This window comes from Protobothrops mucrosquamatus, unplaced genomic scaffold, assembly GCF_001527695.2.
Source record: "Protobothrops mucrosquamatus isolate PMUCROS unplaced genomic scaffold, P.Mucros_1.0 scaffold54, whole genome shotgun sequence".
NCBI classification, from domain to species: Eukaryota; Metazoa; Chordata; class Lepidosauria; order Squamata; family Viperidae; genus Protobothrops; species Protobothrops mucrosquamatus.
In genome coordinates this window covers 271,728-277,727 of record NW_015386435.1, presented here as the reverse complement: position 1 = coordinate 277,727, position 6,000 = coordinate 271,728, and positions in this window count along the sequence as shown.

The window sequence follows — 6,000 nt, the reverse complement described above, 5'->3', positions numbered from 1 at the left end:
TGTGCTAATGTTGTAAACCACTCAGAGAGTGGTATAAAGCACTATGGAACAGTATATACTGTAAGTCTAAGTGCTATTGCTAATGCTATACAGTCTTGTTTGGGATGAGGTCTCAAACCATTGAGGGATGAAATTACTCTCTGAGGAAGAACTACAGATGTTTGCTTCAATCCTCCAAATTTCATCATGGATCTGAGAAGAAAAAAAACCTGTTTCGAAGTCTGGAGAGATTCTGACGATTAGCATTCAACCTTTTCTAACCTGTGGCACTTAATCCATGTCCACTCAATAAACAGTCCTCTTTTATAGCCATTAAATCATGGAAGTTGTATAAAAGAAATCACGTATTCCATATTAGGATGATCAGGCTAACTATTTCTTTTTCTGTGATTACTGTAATTATTAGACTGTAATTATTAGACTGAATACACTCTAACAATTAAGATTTTCTGTGGTTCATAAAAGCACATCATCCCTTTATTTTGCATATCCCTTTACTTTGCCTAAGACACTAGATTAGGCCTCCAGTCCTGACCCTCTATAGTAATTCAGCCAGCAGATTTTGGCTATTGCAATATGGATAGTTTTGAATATATTGGGAGGAATAGTATCAAAATAGCATGTGTATCATTTTAAAAAATACTGAACTTAAACATATTCTGAATTCTGCTCTATGTATATTTAAAACCTCAAGTCAAAATTGTACTCACGTTTAAATAAACATTTATACAGTAATGAAATTTAAATACAGAATTAGCATAATGTTATACCTTCAACTGCATTTCCCAATTTACTTCCCATTATTGTTCACTTGTATCTTTTCCATTAAAGAGCTATGCATTCCATATTCATAAATTTGTTACTGAAATATTCACATCATTATATCTCCATTCGTTATTTCTTCTTGAATTCTGTTACTTGTGATTGGCATATTATCCTAAAACATCAGATGTCTTTATTTCACTGGATTGGAAATTCAGTACGAAGATGAACTTTAAGTCATTTCAACTGTTTAACATGCACTTTAAACACTAATTTATCAAAATGATCCCATCCCTGTGATACATTTGTTCAAGAGCCAAAATAACTGACCTGGAGCAAGTATAGTAATTGGAGAATCCGACTGGTTTCTTTAAGTATGTTGCCATTGTATATAAAGTGATGTGAAGAACTGGAGATGTCTGACCTTTAAGTTATAGTCTTCGACTTACAACAATTCATTTAGTGACTGTTTAAAGTTACAACAGCAATGAAAAAAGTGGCTTATGACTGTTTTTCGCACTTACAGCTATTGCATTCCCATAGTCATGTGCTCAACTGACTGTGGGGATGCTACAAATGGCTTATGACAGTGTCCTGGGCTCATACGATCCCCTTTTGAGACATTCTGACAAGCAAAGTCAATGGGGAAGCCAGAGTCACTTAACAATCGTGTTATTAACTTAATCACTGCAGTGGTTCATTTAACAGTTATGGCAAGAAAGGTCATAAAATGGGGCAAAACCCACTTAACATCTGTCTTGCCTAGGAACTGAAATATTGGGCTCAATTGTGTTAAGTCGAGGACTATCTGTATAAAAGCCTTGTGCTGAGACAACGTATCCTTACGCTACAGAATAGCTTGTATTGAGTCAAGAGTTTTCATACCTCAATTAAGCTATATATAAACAGGGATGATTGTGTTTGCGTGACATTATTAGGCTAAACTAACAAACTGGATCATGGGGATCGTGTCAATGGCTGATTCTACCACTTATCATGGTAAGGTGAGGGGACAGATTAAAACTGTACATGCCTCTTTTATACCCTCTGAATACCCTGTTGTTTTACAACCTTAACATAACTTTTTATTCATCCACTACCAGCCAACCACCATTAAAGTCAGAAGTAATCCAACTTTTGTGGAGAAGTAATCTCCACATAAACCAGGCACCATGGCTTGGCCCTTTCCATATTCTGTCCTTTTGTGTGTGAGAAAGGAGATGGGGCGTTGTCTTACCTGAACGCCTTTTCTCAGCATGGAGATGGAGAATTATTTATTCTCAAAACCAAAGAGGTTTTTTGGGGGGATAGGCTACAGAGAAAATGGGGTACAGAACCTTTGTTTTATAGGGGGACGATCCTTGGTTTGGGCTTGGGGGGGGCATGCTTTGTGTACATGCTGGTTCTAATGTGTGTCAAAGAGTAACTGTCCTTCCTGTGCAGATTGAGGTACTCCTGCCCAGGGCTTTTGATCCTGAGGTGCATGTTAGGGTGTTGCCCTGAGGATGTGTGATGTCCAGAAAGGAAGATCACCCTCAGATATGTAGATTCCTTGTGTGGAATTCTATTAAACTGATGTACTGGAATTACTTAAGCGACATCCCATACTCCATTTTATTTATTACACTTATATACCATTCATCTCACCCAGAGGTAATTGTAGGTGGCTTTCAACAAGATAATACATTAAATACTAACATAATAAATATTAACATGAAAATTGACTTAACATTAACAGGGATAGCAAGGAAGGGAGCAAGATGCAAATGGGAGGGAGATGGAATCTTATCTCAGTCAATTAACCTCCTTCAGAATGACATGCCCCCATTGGAGCCGAAGGCCAATTGACAGGTTTTCAAGCCCTTTCAGAAGGCCAAAAGGTTGTTCTTCTGGATCCCATCAGCAGGAATTCCTTGACCAGCAGGGTATGCAGTATGTCCCTTCTGCTGGCATGGATGATTGGGCCAGTCCTCCTAGAACTGTGGTGGCGAACCTATGGCACGCGTGACACAGGTGACACGCAGAGCCCTCTCTGTGGGCACATGTGCTGTCACCCCAGTCCTAGGCCTTCAGCTGGGTTTTATAAAACCTTTTCGCTTTAAGTCTCCGCCGCCATGTGCAAAAAAAAAAAAGGTTCAATCAATCAATCAATTTCAACTTCTCACAGAAAAAAAAGATCTTCCAAAGTTGGAATTGATTGATTAAACTTTTTAGTCCCACACAGTCTGCAGTTACCACTGCAGCCACACCCACCCAATAGGCCACACCCAGCCAATTGGCCACACCCAGCCAATGGGCCACGTCCACCCGGCACCCAACGATACATAAGTGGGTTTTGGATTGCAGTTTGGGCACTCAGTCTCTAAAAGGTTCGCCATCACTGGCCTAGAACAAGGAGAATACACTGAAAGTAAGATCTCTATGATATCCCATTTTCAAACAATGGACTTTCAGCAATAAAAAAAAGATTTCTTAGTCTCACTTGAGAAAAGATTTATTTATTCAGAAGTTTTGTTTGGCCCAGACTTTCTCTGCTTTTAGAAAATCTATAGAAATGCATTTCTTTATACGCTGAACATTTTGGCTGTACATTGAATTGAAATAAGTCAAATATTGAGCCCATTGCCAGAAGATCCAAAAGGATGTAAAGAAAAATCCCTTAGACTTTACTTGTCCAGAAATTGTTAAATACATAGAGACAATCAATACATAGAGACAATCATCCTTATCAAAACATCTTGTTGAGTGATTTAAGAATCTTTCCATTTGTATTACCCAGATGAAAGAGGATACTAAGATAGTGATGAAAATGCCCTTAGGTTTGTGGGGAAGAATCAGTGTGGTGAGAATGAAGAGCGCATTAAAACTCCTACATATTTGGAGAGCAATACCTGTGATGGTTCCACTTCCATCTTCTACCTTGTTCTATCCAGGTCCAGACGGATCACAAGAATTAGAACAAGTATAAGTTTCACAAAAACTCATGCAACATTAAATCAGGGAGATGAAATTTATTTCTTGCACTGATTTTTATATTCTCTATGCTCCCAGCTCAGAGAACATACAAACTGATTCCCTATCATGCAGAGCCTGTATAATTTTGTCTTGCGGGGAGGGGGGAATGTCTATTTAAGATGCAGTCTAAAAAACAAAAATAGTCTTTTGAAGCAATTTGGTGTATTATAAAAATAATATTTACAAACTATGCATCAGAAGACTTGTGTTATTTCCCACTCTAGTTAGCCCCTTTCACTTTTCAGTTCTGCTTGTTTGCCAACTCAGCCCTGGCAATAGATTCCAATGAGTTAATTCTCTGCCACTGGCCACACAGAGAGTAATTTAGCATTTTCTGTTTATGTCTGCTGTGCTTTTAGCTCAGGATGAGGTCTGGGTGGTTTGTCCCTTTCTACTAGAATTCCTTGCTACTGGCTATTGCAAATAATCTGCTCTCCTATTATATCTACCAACCCTTGCATATCCCTTCCTTCACCAAGAGTAAGTCCAGAGGAGTTTGTCTAAGGCCATTTTTTACTTCTCGCTTTCTACCACTATTAGTAGCTGTTGGTAGTTCTGGCTGTTTCAGTGGCTGCCTGATTTTATGGCTGTTCCTGCACAGGATCAGCAATTGGTTCTTGTTTGCTGCTGTTCTCTTCTTATCTCAGCTTTTTGGATACCAAATCAAGTTAAAGTCTTCTCCCAACCTCTCCCCACAAGTAATTCCTAGAGCTGGTCCATGAAGTTTTAACCACTCTCAGCTTTGGTGGCCTTCAGCTCTTTAGCACTGCTTCAGCCTAAACGATCCATCGTGTGTCTTAGCTGCTGCCTCAATGCTCAGCTGTAGAATTTTCTATAGGAATGAGATTTGTCCATCTCTGAACTCTACAACATAAACCTATGCCAGGGGTAGGCAACCTTGGCTCTTTTATGACTCGTGGACTTCAACTCCCAGAATTCCTGAGCCGGCCATGCTGAGGGGAAAGGGAGAGGTTTCCAAGCTGAGCCATGCTGGCTTAGGAATTCTGGGAGTTGAAGTCCACGAGTCATAAAAGAGCCAAGGTTGCCTACCCCTGACCTATGCATATCTTCCTGTGGATCTGTAACTCCCTGGAATTTTCTTTTTCAAACCATTCTTCAAATCTTTATACACCAATACTATGCCACCATTTCAGCTCTTCCCTGACTATAAGAGAGTCAGCCTTTAAAAACTTTCACATATGCTGGCCTGTGTGCAACCTGAGACCACGTGCTTTCTGCAGAACTGCCCAGATATTTACAATTAGAAATGTTGACATAAATTTAGTCCTTATGAAATGCCTGCGGCCATGATTGTGCAACTACAGTATTTTTCCACTTCTCATCCTATATTAACCTCAACTATTGACACTTGGGGGCAGGGAAGCACTTTTTTTTTTTTACTTTTATAAACAAGTGGACTTGCAACAACAAAATCCACTATATGGGGTTGAGGATATGATTTTCAGGAGAACATTCTTACTTCCTTCTTTTCTTGGGGCAGGGGAAACTGCATTGAAATGGCTCTCTCTATATATTCCTCCTTCCCGCAGGAAAGAAGAGTTACAGTATATTGTCTTTTGACAATAAAACTGTTGGTCATTTTGGATTTTTTCAAACAAGCACCTTTTGCTCCAACATTTTTGGTAGCCTTTCAACAGAGATTTTAGAGACATAAAATCTTACCTCTCTTCTTGTCACATTTGCTAATATCCTAAGTCTTTAACAATGGACCCATTGTTACATCCTCTGATTTCTCTAAACTTATGGTAGCACAACAACATCTCAAAAAACACCTAGTTCTTGTCAAGGCTGCTTACAAATGTATGGTGGATTATCACTTTAAAAAAAGGGCTGTTTTTGTTCTCTCCACTAATCCTTTCAGAAAATTTATTGTTCTGTTTCTCACAACAGTTTAAGAGAATCATGAGGGAAATGGATCACTTTCCATTCAGGAAGCTGCTAAAATTGCTACACATTACTTCGAAAACAAGAAAAAATCCTATTTATGTTAAAGAAAATATATTTGCATTCCTTGAAGCTGACTGTGACCCAAGAATCTGTTAAGGGCTAAGCCACTCAGGATTGCTTGAACCACGAGACAGGTGGCAAATAAAATTGATAAATAAATAAAAAATAAAAAGTTCTATTCTGGTGCCAGTCTCAGCAAGGAAACCAAGATGACTAGATAGCAATGGATAGTTTGCAACTCTTCAATTCTAACGG